This window comes from Caretta caretta, chromosome 11, assembly GCF_965140235.1.
Source record: "Caretta caretta isolate rCarCar2 chromosome 11, rCarCar1.hap1, whole genome shotgun sequence".
In the NCBI taxonomy this organism is placed as follows: Eukaryota; Metazoa; Chordata; order Testudines; family Cheloniidae; genus Caretta; species Caretta caretta.
Window position 1 is genome coordinate 73,196,727 of NC_134216.1, and position 14,412 is coordinate 73,211,138.

The following is a 14,412-nucleotide window of genomic DNA, read 5'->3' on the forward strand; positions in this document are numbered from 1 at the left end:
TCAGGAATAAGGCTGCTCCACCCAAAGACTGCTGGTTCTAGCCAAGGAGGAAACAGCCATGAGACGCACCACTCCCAAAGCTGCCCTGACTGACATGAAAGCAGTACGGCTCTGGAAGAGTGGTAGAAGGTAAACCCTGTGAAGGAGCAAGAGAAGCAATAGACTCTAGGAGATTAACCCCTTACAGCTGAATATCCAGGGACTGTCTGAGAGACAGATCCTCCTCTTTTGCAAGGAGAAGGGAAGAGAAAGGAGCCAACCCTCTGCACATGTGCAGTTGCCTCATAGAGCTCCCCCAAGTGCTACCAACTTGGGGAGAAAAGAAGGTAAACCACAGACAGTGGGACCTGGGGTGGGGGGTGTCCAGGGATCCCCACCATCTCACAAGACAATCCAAAACAATCCCTCTTGGCTCACTGCGGGGTGGGGCCACACAATGCTGGAGTGGGCCAAACCATTCTAGCTGGTCCCAGGATGGCCTCATTATTGGAAGGGATAGTCCCTGTGGCTGTAAGATGTCCAGGAGATGGTGTTGGGGGTCCTGGGCCTTCTCCAGTGGGATTTGCTAGTCATCGGCCACCCTTTGGAATAGATCTTGAAGAGAGGGTGGCAACTGCATGGCCATGTTATCCGGTAATGAGAAGGCTCCGGTAAGATGTGGCGCTGCTGACACTGCTTCTTTCTCCTCACACACGGATGGAGCTGGCTGACGAGACGGGGACGAATGGTAGGACCCTTGCGAAAGTTACGGGCGTCTGCTATAAGGATCCCAAGGGCCCCAGTACAGCCAGAAGGAGGAATCTATTGGTTGTGGTGATCCCCACGGAAAATGACCAGGTGTCCCTGGGCAGGGCAGTGTCACAGTCAAGAGGATCGGGGTGCTGCAGCTGTCTGTTTGGGCTCCTGCGCCTTCCCATAGATATCGGTGGAGCTTTTGCCTCTGACTCCTCCGAGTCTGAAGATGGTTCCATTGGAAATGGTGGCACTGTTGGTACTGAGACGCTCCTGTCTGATGGATCGGGATGGGGTCTCTCCTCTGACAGCAGCAACAGGCTAAGAACTTCCCTGAGAACTGCAGGGCCCAACAGAAGTGGAGATTGTGGGTTGGGGAGAAAGACATCCTCTGGTGTCATAAAATTCTCAGTATGGCCCAAAGTCTGCAGAGTTCCCACTAAGGAACCAGAGGAACACACTTCATCCATCAGAGTTGGTCACTCTCTGAATTGCCGAGGCAGTACTGATGGTACATCTGGACCTGCACTCATGGATGGGACTGGCCTGTCTTTCTGACCCGGTACTGCACTCACTGTTGGAACTGATGGATCCCTTTTCTTCTTTGCCTTACCCTCCAGCCCAAGGGGCTTTGGCACCAGTTCCATAGGATCTGTACACAACGTCTCGCCTGACCAGGCGTGGCTTGGGAAGCAAACATGTTCCTTGTGGGCAGTCAACTGCAGGGATCTGCCCTTACGCCCATGAGTGTGTTTCTTATTAGCATGGGGAGCCCAGTATCCTGAGTTGTTGGGCTTTGGTGCCAGCGGCTCTGCTCCATGGCTCATGCTTGGACGGGCATTGCTGGTCAGCTGAGGCCAAATTACAGGGAGGTCCCTCTGGCCTGGATCAAAGCAGGGCCTCCAAGCCTCTTCCATTAGGTGCTTCTTCAGCCTAAGCCCTTCCTTGGGCCTCTCTGGTTCTGGGGGGAAGGACATTTGTCAGACTATGCGCCTCACCCAGATGGTAGGGGCACCGTGGATGATCGTCACTGATGGAAAAAGAGGGGAGGCAGGAGATGCAGTTCTTGAAGCCCGGGAACCTGGGCATAGTCCCCAAGACAAAGACGGTCCCTGACTTGGGGGAGGGCTTTATTAAGATGAAGTGAGCTGTGGCTCACGAAAGCTCATGCTCAAATAAATTGGTTAGTCTCTAAGGTGCCACAAGTACTCCTTTTCTTTTTGTGAATACAGACTAACACGGCTGTTCCTCTGAAAAAAGAAATAGAGTTCACAAAACTTTTAGGACCAAGGATGAATGCAGAACAGAGCTATGTCGGTCCATTAGCTAGGGTTTAACCTAATCTGTGCAGTTATCTGATAACAGGGAAAACTATGGTGGGTTTAGCCCACCCACAGTTATCCCTCCAGCTGAGTGAAGAGGCATTTTCCATTCTGTGAAAAATTCTGGGATTTTTGGGAATTCTGGGAAAATGTTTCAGTCCCCAGTAGGATAAAACAAACCAAAGAAAAATCAACTCAAAATTTCTTGCAGAATGACTGCTTCAGCTGGGAAACTAGGCAACCTGCCTACCCAAGGAGCCAGCCTGCTGGGCTGTCCAGGTCCTCAGGGAGCTGCCCCAGACAGGAAACCGGACTCCCAACTCCTTGGGGAGCCTGGAAGCTGGGGCCTGCCCAGCCAGCTACCCCAGACTGGGGATCCTGGAAGCCTGGGCTGCCAAGGAACTGCCAACATATGAGCTTGGGTTTCGAGCCTCTCAGCTCCCATTCAGCCCAGCAGACTGGCTGCTGAAGAGCAGGACCTCTGAGCTGGTGTGTACCAAGTTTTGGATTGAACCCTGGCTGGGTTCTACTGGAATTTCGTCAAGTTCCTGCAGAATGTTTTGATTTCAACAAATCAGCATTTTTCAGCAGAAAAACGTTCCAGTCAAAAAGCTCCATCCAACTCTACTCACTGCTCTCTTCACAAAAAAACAGTTGGGAAGAGTCATCTTCAGTATGTTCTCCCTGCACCTCTGTCTTTAGACCAATGGTGCTCAAACTTTCCCAGTTGTGCCTCCCTTACCAGTAATGGAATCTGTCTTTGCTCCCCTGCCACCATTACTGCACAGCCAAGGCTCCCTCAGCAGAGGAGCTGGGGCTGGAGGCGGAGCTGGGGGAGGAACTGGGGCTAGGGAAGGAGCTGGGGCTAGCGGTGGGTCTAGAGGCGGAGCTGGGGCTAGGGGAGGAGCTGGGTCTAGAGGCGGAGCTGGTCTGGGATGGAGAGGGAATGGCGGCAAAGCCGGGATGTGGGTGGTGCAGGGGCTGGAGTGGAGATGGGGTTGAGGGTGGAGCGGAACTGTGGGCAGATCGGGCCTGGAGGTGGAGTTGGGCCTGGAGGCATGGTGCTGCTTCCCCACCCCCTATGAGGGCTGGCCAGGCCTGGATACAGAGCAGGACTGAGGGTTGAACAGGGTTGGGGGAGGAGCGAGGCTGGGGGTGGAGTTGGTCTAGTAGCAGAGTGGGGACAGAAGCATGGTGCTCCCTCCCTACCCCTGTAGGGGCTGGCCCACCACATACCCACCCCCAAATTTTCCTCCATAGGGGGCGCTCCCCACAGATTGGGGACCACTGCTTTAAAGGTGTTTCTGGATATTCTCCAAGCTGAGAATTTGTAGCAAGATGCCTTCTACATGGAAGGAAAGGTAGAAGAGCAATAATAATTGTAAAGTAAAATTAATGCCCTTAAGTAACCATGACTGTCATTTTCAAAGGAGCCCAAGTTAGCTGCCCAACTCCCACTGCATTTCAGTGGGAGCTGGGCACTGTAACGGGGTGGCCAGCCCCTTTAACTGCCAGAGGTCTGGAGCTGGCCAGGCCCATCCAGCTAGCCCTGCCTTTCACACCTGGGATGCGGCATGGGGTTTCATTAGTAGAACCAGCAGGGTTTGGAGGAGTTGATTCTTCTATAAGGAGCAGCAGGAAGCAGGGGGTTCCATGTCCGCATGCTTGCTTAGCTTGCTCAGTCAGGGAGGGAAATAACAAGAGTGAGGCTGGAGGGAGAGATTTTAGCCTGCCAAGGCAAGGAATGGCTGCGGGGTGTGAATAGGCTCCAGCAGGAAACCCAGGAGTAGCAGGTGGGAACTGAGAGACTACAGTGGGAAATGGCAAAGACTACAGAGGCTGCTGAGCATGAGCAGGCTTTGGGAGGGGACCCAGAGTCTTTAAAGAAAAGACTTGAGGCAGGGAAGGTCTGGGAGGCCCTGGTGGGAAAGACAAGGAGTGGGAACATGTGGAAGATTTGAGAACTCTGTTTTGGGAGTCTAGGGAGAACTGCTGAACTTGAGTAGAGTTTTTCTGATAGTTTGAGTTATTGGCCCAGATCTGAAGAAAAAGGATACAGAAGCAGGGATGACCACGTACCATGAGGGAGCACTTAGGAGGCAGCTGGCCCATGGACAGGTACCTAAATCCTTTATGCTGCTGTGATAATCCCAGCGTATACCACTAGCTGGAAATATGTTTTGAGACAGAGTGGGTTTTAACCTGATGATGTCCCTTTGAATGTATTTATGTTTAATGCTGGTTATTTGTAATGCAACGGAAAAAGTTTTCATAGAAGATTTTTTTTCTCTATTCACTTAATCCAGCATTTGGCCCGGGTTACAATCTACTGTTTTTTCTATTTCTACAACAGCAGTACTAATGGCTCTTGTTTCGCATTTCACATCTGCTGTAGCATGATGCCTGCCTATATCCTCAGCAAACTTAACAAGACCTGTGAGCAAGTGGCATCTCGGCCCCTATTCTGTGCCATACCTTGAATCGCAGGCCATGGGGGTAAAGTCCAGCTTGTGTTTTGTTTGGAAGATGAAGGTCTTGGTTTGAAGCTCCAGGATAGAAAGCGGTTGGAGTGGAGTTGCGATGGCAAACAGAGCCAGCTGTGGAGGCCTGAGGGTCCCATCTTCTGTTCTCTTTTGCTGCCCAGGGAGGAATTTCAAACGGCCGTGGAAATTCAAGTCCTTTGGGGAAGAAGGAAAAAGTGGGGATGACAAACATATACACTAGTGACATGGATCATTCATATCAGAATCTCTCCATTCAACTCCTCACCACTGTAGTATATGGGCACCACACAGACATTACTGAATATATCCCCCGTGAGCTGGGGAAAATTATCCCTGTTTCATCATCCCTCCATTATACCTATTGGGCACATGAGAAACAGAGGCACAGTGAGACTTGCCCCAGGGCACACAGAGAGTTGAACATGGTTCTTCTGAGTTCCAGGGCAGGGCCTTAGCCACCAGGCCATCCTTCCTCTCTAGTATCTCATCCCAAAACCCCAACTGTCCAGAGGAAGCTCAGAGCCTGGCAGAGCTCTGTGGACTCCCCACAGAGTGGCATGAATGGGGAAATATTCCTTTCCCCATCAACTCCCATCATCTCTGGTCAGGTTTGCACCACCCCATAGCAGAAGCTAGGCTCAGAGTCTGTTCCCTGAGGTGTGGCTGTCATGGGGCAAGTGCAGCAGGGAAGCAAGACCTAGATCCTCAAAGGCATTTAAGCACCTAACTCCCATCGACAGGTAGGTGCCTAAATCTCTCTGGGGATCCGAGCCCAAACGCCTTGCTGTGTGGATTACCAGGAATCCTGAGGAGTTGTCCAACAAGCAATGGAAGTGACAGATGAAGCTTCTTTCTAAGAAAGAGGAATTCTCAGGTGGCAGGTGCTGGGGGTCATCCATGGTGGCGGTGCTGCTGCCTACATGAGGCATGGCTGGGAAACCAAACCAAAACAAGAGAGGATGTATTCATCTGGTTTGAAACCGCTTCAGAACATTCCTGTTATGCTGAGTCCTTAATGTCCACCAGGCATGGAGGAAAGGCTTGGGTAATGCTGTTTGGAATGCACGAGCCTCTTGGAGCCGGTTCTCCCCTCCATACATGTGCAGAGCTCCCATTCGTCTTCTCAGAAGACACACGAGCACATTGGAAGCTGAGCAGACCCCTAATTATAGCACTGTGTGAGGGTCTGTTGGCATTCCCAGCACAAGTGCTTCTTTTCTGGGGCTGTCACTTGGCTTTAAAGGGATGATCTGGAATCAAGCTTGCCAGGCATTGTCTCCACCCAGAATAGAATAAGGTGCTGAAATTGATTACATTGAAAACTAATTCAGCCCTTTTAAAATTTCATGCCTGTGAATAATGTATCATGCGTATGCACAGATGCACCCTAAGACCCTGATTCTCCAAAGACTGAGACACCTGCTTAGCTTTATATACTGTTTGTGACCACTGAAGTCAGCATGCACGTGCGTAAGTCTTTGCAGGATGGGGGCTGTCAAGGTTCCTGCCCCACTCTAAATTCTAGGGTACAGATGTGGGGACCTGCATGAAAACCTCCTAAGCTTACTTTTACCAGCTTAGGTTAAAACTTCCCCAAAGGTACAAATTAATTTTATCCTTTGTCCTTGGAATATCCACTGCCACCACCAAACTCTAACTGGGTTTACTGGGAAACGTAGTTTGGACACGTCTTTCCCCCCAAAATCCTCCCAACCCTTGCACCCCACTTCCTGGGAAAGGTTTGGTAAAAATCCTCACCAATTTGCACACACCCAAACCCTTGGATCTGAGAGCAATGAAAAGCATTCAGTTTTCTGACAAGAAGACTTTTAAATAGAAGTAAAGGAATCACCCCTGTAAAATCAGGATGGTAGATACCTTACAGGGTAATTAGATTCAAAACATAGAGAATCCCTCTAGGCAAAACCTTAAGTTACAAAAAAAGACACACAGACAGAAATAGTCATTCTATTCAGCACAATTCTTTTCTCAGCCATTTAAAGAAATCATAATCTAACACATACCTAGCTAGAATACTTACTAAAGTTCTAAGACTCCATTCCTGGTCTATCCCCGGCAAAAGCAGCATATTGACAGACATAGACCCTTTGTTTCTCTCCCTCCTCCCAGCTTTTGAAAGTATCTTGTCTCCTCATTGGTCATTTTGGTCAGGTGCCAGCGAGGTTACCTTTAGCTTCTTAACCCTTTACAGGTGAGAGGATTTTTCCTCTGGCCAGGAGGGATTTTAAAGGGGTTTACCCTTCCCTTTATATTTATGACAGCCCCTGTCATAAATATAAAGGGAAGAATAACCACCTTTCTGTATACAGTGCTATAAAATCCCTCCTGGCCAGAGGCAAAATCCTTTCACCTGTAAAGGGTTAAGCTAAGGTAATCCTGCTGGCACCTGACCCAAAATGGCAAATGAGGGGACAAGATTCTTTCAGATCTGGAGGGCAGAGGGAACAAAGGGGTTGGTCTGTCTGTGTGATGCTTTTGCTGGGAACAGATCAGGAATGCAGCCTTACAACTCCTGTAAAGTTAGTAAGTAATCTAGCTAGAAAATGCGTTAGATTTTCTTTTGTTTAATGGCTTGTAAAATAAGCTGTGCTGGAGGGAATATGTCTTCCTGTTTTTGTGTCTTTTTGTAACTTAAGGTTTTGCCTAGAGGGATTCTCTATGTTTTGAATCTGATTACCCTGTAAAGTATTTACCATCATGATTTTACAGAGGTGATTCTTTTACCTTTTCTTTAAATAAAATTCTTCTTTTAAGAACCTGATTGATTTTTCATTGTTCTTAAGATCCAAGGGTTTGGTGTTCACCTGTACCAATTGGTGAGGATTGTCAAGCCTTCCCCAGGAAAAGGGGTGTAGGGCTTGGGGGGGGGATATTTTGGGGGAAGAGTGGGCTCTTTCCCTGTTCTTTGTTTAAAATGCTTGGTGGTGGCAGCATACTGTTCAAGGACAAGGTAAAAGTTTGTACCTTGGGGAAGTTTTTAACCTAAGCTGGTAAGAATAAGCTTAGGGGGTCTTTCATGCAGGTCCCCACATCTGTACCGTAGAGCTCAGAGTGGGGAAGGAACCTTGACAGGGGCCTACAGGCTATGATCTAAGCTAGGGTAGGTGGATGCCAGCCAATGAAGGCAAGAGACTTGTTTTTTCTTACATCAGCTCTAGACATCCAGTGGACTGCTTATGTGCTTATGTGAATCCAGAAGCTTTAAATTAGGCGGTGAAATCTGTCAGAAGAAATTAGTAGCCCATAATATGGAGTGATAATTTTTCCCTATTTCAAAAAAAATATGGCCAAACATACATGATTAAAGTCAGTCCCAGTGCTAGTGCTGCAAGCATTTTTATCAGGCATCTCAAAGAGTATTTAGACACTAATTCATCAGTGTTGTAATAAACATGGCTTTAAAGGCAGACAGGGAGCAATTCCTGCCTCGCAGGCATATACCACATATTAACAGAGCGATGCCAATGAGGGAGAACACATAGTCACTGTTGTTCTCTCCTTTTTGTTAATAAAGAGAGCCTCAATTCTAAAAAGACCCCTGGAGTAAATTCTCTCACGGTCTTGATCTACACAAGCATCGGAAACGCAGAGTAAGGCCAGGCTAGCACTAGATATTTGTCAGTACAGTAATCAGGGTTAGCAGGTGATTTTTTTATGACATATCTACATTGACAAAAGTCCTGGTGTAAATACAGTAAAAACTATATCAGCAAAAGCACTCTTTTGGATGGTATAAGCTGCATCTACACAAGAAGGATTTGTCAATATAGTTATACCAGTATGGCTACATCAGCTAGCCATTTCTACTGTCTTAGGGCATGTCTACACCCCAGCTGGAAGGGTGCTTCCAAGGGTGTATAGTCACCTAATATGTACCCAGGGTGGGGTAGGTTTGTACTCAGGTGGTACGCACGAGCCATTGCCCGTGCCACCATGGCCACACTGCTATTTTTAGCGTGCCATCTCCAACAGAGTTGGCGCGTGTCTGTCTACCCACATTGGGAAGTCACACTAGATAGTGCTCCCTTCTGGCCTTAAACCTATAATTCGGTGCCGCAGTGGCTGTTCCCTGTGGGAGCTGCCAGAGGTGGAGCTGTGCAATGGCTCCTTTGGCTCACAGGGATCTGCGCTGTGTATGGGGGTGGGCTGGGAAAGGCCATGAGAAGTTCTGGGTGGCAGCAGTGCCACCCTCATGCTGATGGAAAGTCAATATTATGCATCAGATCTAGGTGCTGCAGCCACATGATTTTTTCAAGGTTTTCTTGGGATAGAGACTCCCATTGACTCTGATGGGCAGTGGGTCTGGCATGGAGCCAAGCAGATATTATATCTTGGCTCTTGCCCCTCTCTTCTCAGAGCCATATGTGGAGGTCTAGCTTCCCATTCTGTGGGAGGCCATGAATGGAAACCCTGTACCACCTTGAGAAGGGAAGAGTGGGTTTGGCACTCTCTCTAGAGAGATTTTTTTTTCCATTTTAAATAAGCTGGTAGACACAGCTTAGACACACTGGGGTGAGTTTTCTGGTTCCTCCATTCCTTGGCCTTTCTAACTGGTCTGGCTCTCCATTGCCCACCAAAACAGCTTTGATTCTTCCACTTAGAACAACAGAACAGCATCCAGCACAAAGCAGCCACAAATTACATTGCCTTCCCCCACCACCTGGCTTTCGTGAGCTGGGCTCTAATGTAAGGACAAGGTTCCCAATGGGATTACAATTCCCATTGTGCTTTACAGGCCTTTGTTTGCTTTAGCACGTCTCAGCGCTTCGGGCTTGTCAGTCTCCATAGGGCTTTTCCCGTAGAGCTCATTCAGGCAGCAGTAGTCATGAAGATGGCTCTCACTGCACAAACAGTCTTGTGTTCCCTCAGCCCTGGTCACTCACCGTCTGTGCCCTGCTCCAGTTCTTTGTATGGAGGTGGGTTTAAGGACCAATGCAGCTGGCATTGGAACATGGCTCGATCGTCCGTGTGGATCAGCTCCAATACACTCTGGTAGATGATGTCTGACTGAAAAGAAATCAAAGGGAATGCACCATTGAACACCCATTCAGCTGGGAGCCACATGGAGCAAGAACTGAAAGGCACAACTAATTCATCGCAGCAGCACTGCTCTGCAGCCCGTATCCCCTGTCTGTGGCTCAACACCTGTGCATGGTCTGGCTTCCTCAGCACTGCCAAACTGACTAAGCATAGCTGGCAGACCCTTTGACAACTGCCACTGAGACAAGTGCATAGCAAAGTGGTTAAATCAGCCGCATGTTCGAGTCATTCAGACTAGCTGGAGAATAAGAACATAAGAATGGCCATACTGGGTCAGACCAAACGTCCATCCAGCCCAGTATCCGGTATGCCGACAGTGGCCAATGCCAGATGCCCCAGAGGGAGTGAACCTTACAGGTAATGATCAAGTGCTCTCTCCTGCCATCCATCTCCACCCTCTGACAAACAGAGGCTAGGGACACCATTCCTAACCCATCCTGGCTAATAGCCATTAATGGACTTAACCTCCATGAATTTATCCAGTTCTCTTTTAAACCCTGTTATAGTCATAGCCTTCACAACCTCCTCAGGTAATGAGTTCCACAGGTTGACTGTGCGCTGTGTAAGAATTTCCTTTTATTTGTTTTAAACCTGCTGCCCACTAATTTCATTTGGTGGCCCCTAATTCTTATATTGTGGGAACAAGTAAATAACGTTTCCTTATTCACTTTCTCCACACCACTCATGATTTTATGTACCTCTATCATATCCCCCCTTAATCTCCTCTTTTCCAAGATGAAAAGTCCTAGCCTCTTTAATCTCTCCTCATATGGGACTCGTTCCAACCCCCTAATCATTTTAGTTGCCCTTTTCTAATGCCAGTATATCTTTTTTGAGATGAGGAGACCACATCTGTACACAGTATTCAAGATTTACTTCTTGTATTTACTTCTAAGTATTCATGGATTTATATAAGGGCAATAAGATATTCTCCATCTTATTCTCTATCCTTTTTTAAATGATTCCTAACATCCTGTTTGCTTTTTTGACTGCCGCTGCACATTGCGTGGACATCTTCAGAGAACTATCCACCATGACTCCAAGATCTCTTTCCTGATTAGTTGTAGCTAAATCAGCCCCCATCATATTGTATGTATAGTTGGGGTTATTTTTTCCAATGTGCATTACTTTACATTTATCCACATTAAATTTCATTTGCCATTTTGTTGCCCAATCACTTAGTTTTGTGAGATCTTTTTGAAGTTCTTCACGGTCTGCTTTGGTCTTAACTATCTTGAGAAGTTTAGCATCATCTGCAAACTTTGCCACCTCACTGTTTACCCCTTTCTCCAGATCATTAATGAATAAGTTGAATAGGATTGGTCCTAGGACTGACCCTTGGGGAACACCACTAGTTACCCCTCTCCATTCTGAAAATTTACCATTTATTCCTTTGTTCCCTGTCTTTTAACCAGTTCTCAATCCATGAAAGGATCTTCCCTCTTATCCCATGACCACTTAATTTACGTAAGAGCCTTTGGTAAGGGACCGTGTCAAAGGCTTTCTGGAAATCTAATTACACTATGTCCACTGGATCCCCCTTGTCCACATGTTTGTTGACCCCTTCAAGGAACTCTAACAGATTAGTAAGACACGATTTCCCTTTAAAGAAATCATGTTGACTTTTGCCCAACAATTTTTGTTCTTCTATGTGTCTGACAATTTTATTCTTTACTGTTGCTTCAGCTAATTTGCCCGGTACTGATCATTTTAATTGCCAGGATCACCTCTCGAGCCCTTTTTAAATATTGGCGTTACATTAGCTATCTTCCAGTCATTGGGTACAGTAGTTGATTTAAAGGACAGGTTACAAACCAGTTAACAGTTCCGCAATTTCACATTTGAGTTCTTTCAGAACTCTTGGGTGAATGCCATCTGGTCCCGGTTACTTGTTACTGTTAAGTTTATCAATTAATTCCAAAACCTCCTCTAATGACACTTCAATCTGTGACAATTCCTCAGATTTGTCACCTACAAAGGACAGCTCAGGTTTGGGAATCTCCCTAATATCCTCAGCTGTGAAGACTGAAGCAAAGAATCCATTTAGTTTCTCCACAATGACTTTATCATCTTTAAGTGCTCCTTTTGTATCTCGATTGTCCAGAGGCCCCACTCGTTGTTTAGCAGACTTCCTGCTTCTGATGTACTTAAAAAAACATTTTGTTATTACCTTTTGAGTTTTTGGCTAGCTGTTCTTCAGATTCCTTTTTGGCTTTTCTTATTACATTTTTACACTTAATTTGGCAATGTTTATGCTCCTTTCTATTTACCTCACTAGGATTTGACTTCCACTTTTTAAAAGATGCCTTTTTATCTCTCACCACTTCTTTTATATGGTTGTTAAGACATGAAGGCTCTGAAAGTGGGACTATAATCTTATGACTTGTATTACTGTGGCATTCAAAGCCAGAGGCCACCTGGCTGGGAAGCATTCCCACCAGAAAGGAGAAAACAGTCTCCTGGACCTCGTACAAGGAACATGTGGACTGAATCAATCCATCAGGCTATGCAAAATATAAAACGACTTTCAAACCAGGGTGCCTGAGGATTTCCTCCCACGCCTCCTGGAAATCAAACAGACTCTTCCATTTAATGAATCTCTCCCCTTCTCCCACTGCTTAGGCCATGGTGGAGGGCATTCATGAAGTTCAGTTTGGGTGCCTTTTAGGGTTACTTTTTAATTCAGCATCAAAGAATTAACAGTTTCAGCTGAAAGCCAAAGGATAGCAACAGAAAAATAAAAATAAACATTCCAAACACTACCTGATTTCCCTGCTGGCACCATGTTCAACGATTGGTCCATAGTATCTTCCCAGGCCACCTGCTGTGCAAAAACTTTACACAGCAATCTTTAAAACTACTATTAGCATAGGCCACCAAGTGCCTTTTCAGGTTGAGACTCTCCCAGGGTCAGGAGTGTTAAGATCCAGGATTCTGTTCCAGACTCTGCTATGTGAAAAAAAAACGAGGAGTCCTTGTGGCACCTTAGAGACTAACAAATTTATTTGGGCATAAGCTTTTGTGGGCTAGAACCCACTTCATAACATGTATGAAGGATTCCATATGCATGGGCTAACGGAGCAGCACACCCCAACTGGTTTGGAGTTGTTCCCTCCATCAAAAGGCAAGACAGACATGTTTAAAAATTTTAAAATGACCCGTATGCTGGTTGTATGGTGAGGGGCTGTGCTAAACGTTCACAGCCAAATGAGAAAGTACAAGAGGGAACAATTTGAAATTGCTGGGGTGGCGTTCAAAACTCTCGTAAGGCCAGTCTTGGACCATCCTTTCCCCAAAGCAGCTCCCATTTGACAGATGCAGGGTCAGGGGCCTTCCTCAAATTCTGGCCACACGATTGATCTCCTTGTGTGTCTCCTTGGATTGGGGATAGAGGGGACAAAAAAAATGATCTCCTGTGCCCTCCCCCTTTTAGGGGATAACTGGCTGGCCTGTACCTCCTAACCCCTCGGTCTTCAGGGGCTGGCAAGGAGATTCTTGTCCCTTCCCACCCACCAATCCATGGGACGGGTTTTTGGGGAAAGAGGGCACCAGCTGGAGTACAGGGAATGCCCCACTGTTGATATTAACAGCCTCAGCATGGTCTGAGGTCTTTTCAGAGTTGCCCTGTTTGGGGCTAGGAAAGGGACTAAAACTATGCTGGGACTTAAAGAGACTTAAAACTATGCTGACCATCACATCTTAGCTACTTATATAGTCGCATTACTGTAGTATCTAAGCACCTCACAATATTTACCAGGCTTCATGTATGCAGTGTATCCAGTGTTTTGGCTTGCTGGCTTGTATTTAAAGACCCTTCAGATGTCTTACAAAATGTGGGACAAGTTAATTAAACCTAAGATGACCTCACTTTTCTCCCTGGTTGTATAGGAACTCAAATTAAAAATCCTTTATACTTGCTACTATGTCTTTAGCATTCAAAGCATGATGCAGTGGCAAACTTGGAAACAAACAGAATGGGAAGAAAATGGATTTACTGTAAACAGAACCTAATCATGCTAAACGATAGTGACAAGAGATGGGGCAGAGAATAAGTAGGAGCGTGCCATTCTTCAACCCCTGAAGTACTACATACTGATATCTGATAGCTATTTTTGACATAAATGCCAATCAAGGAAGGAAACGCTTTGGAGAATAAAATGAAGTGAGGTAGGGTGTTAATACACTGCACCTACTGCTAAGAATAGTCAATAAAAATCGTTTGCTTCTGTGGAGGGGAAAAGCAAGTTATGTTCAGAGCTGGTGAAATTTTTTGCAATTTAAATAACTTTTTCCAGAGAAAAATGCAGATATGGCAACATGGAAACATTCTGTGAATTTATGTTGATTTCAACACATTAATTCAGTTGAAAAAACACTTAAGTTCTGAAAAAATGGAATGTTTTGTTTCAACATTTTCTGAACAAAAAGGTTTCAACTTTTTGGTTCAAAAGGTCCTTTAATTTTCATTAAAAAACATGATAAAAATGTTGTAAATGGTTGGAATCCAAACAAAACATTTTTATTTTGTCAAATGAAATGTTTATTTTCACCCACAATATTTTTTTTAATTGATTTCCTGACAAATTTGAACAATGTTGGGTTTGGTTTGACCCCAAATAATTGGTTTTTGGGATTGTATGTGTGTGGGTGAGAAAGAGAGAGAGAGAATTGCTAACAAACAAACAATGTATTTGTCTACCTCTGTTTATGTTGGGAAACATAATAGGCACTAAGATCGGAGCTGGCATTTCACAAACTACAGAAAAAAAGAAAAAAATCTGACTGAGGTTGTT

The 14,412-nt window shown here is 46.1% G+C and overlaps 1 pseudogene; it reads right to left on the bottom strand.

Moving 5' to 3' along the window:
• LOC125645028 (uncharacterized) overlaps nucleotides 1-14,412 on the bottom strand; it is a 170,605-nt pseudogene that overhangs the window by 12,830 nt on the left and 143,363 nt on the right.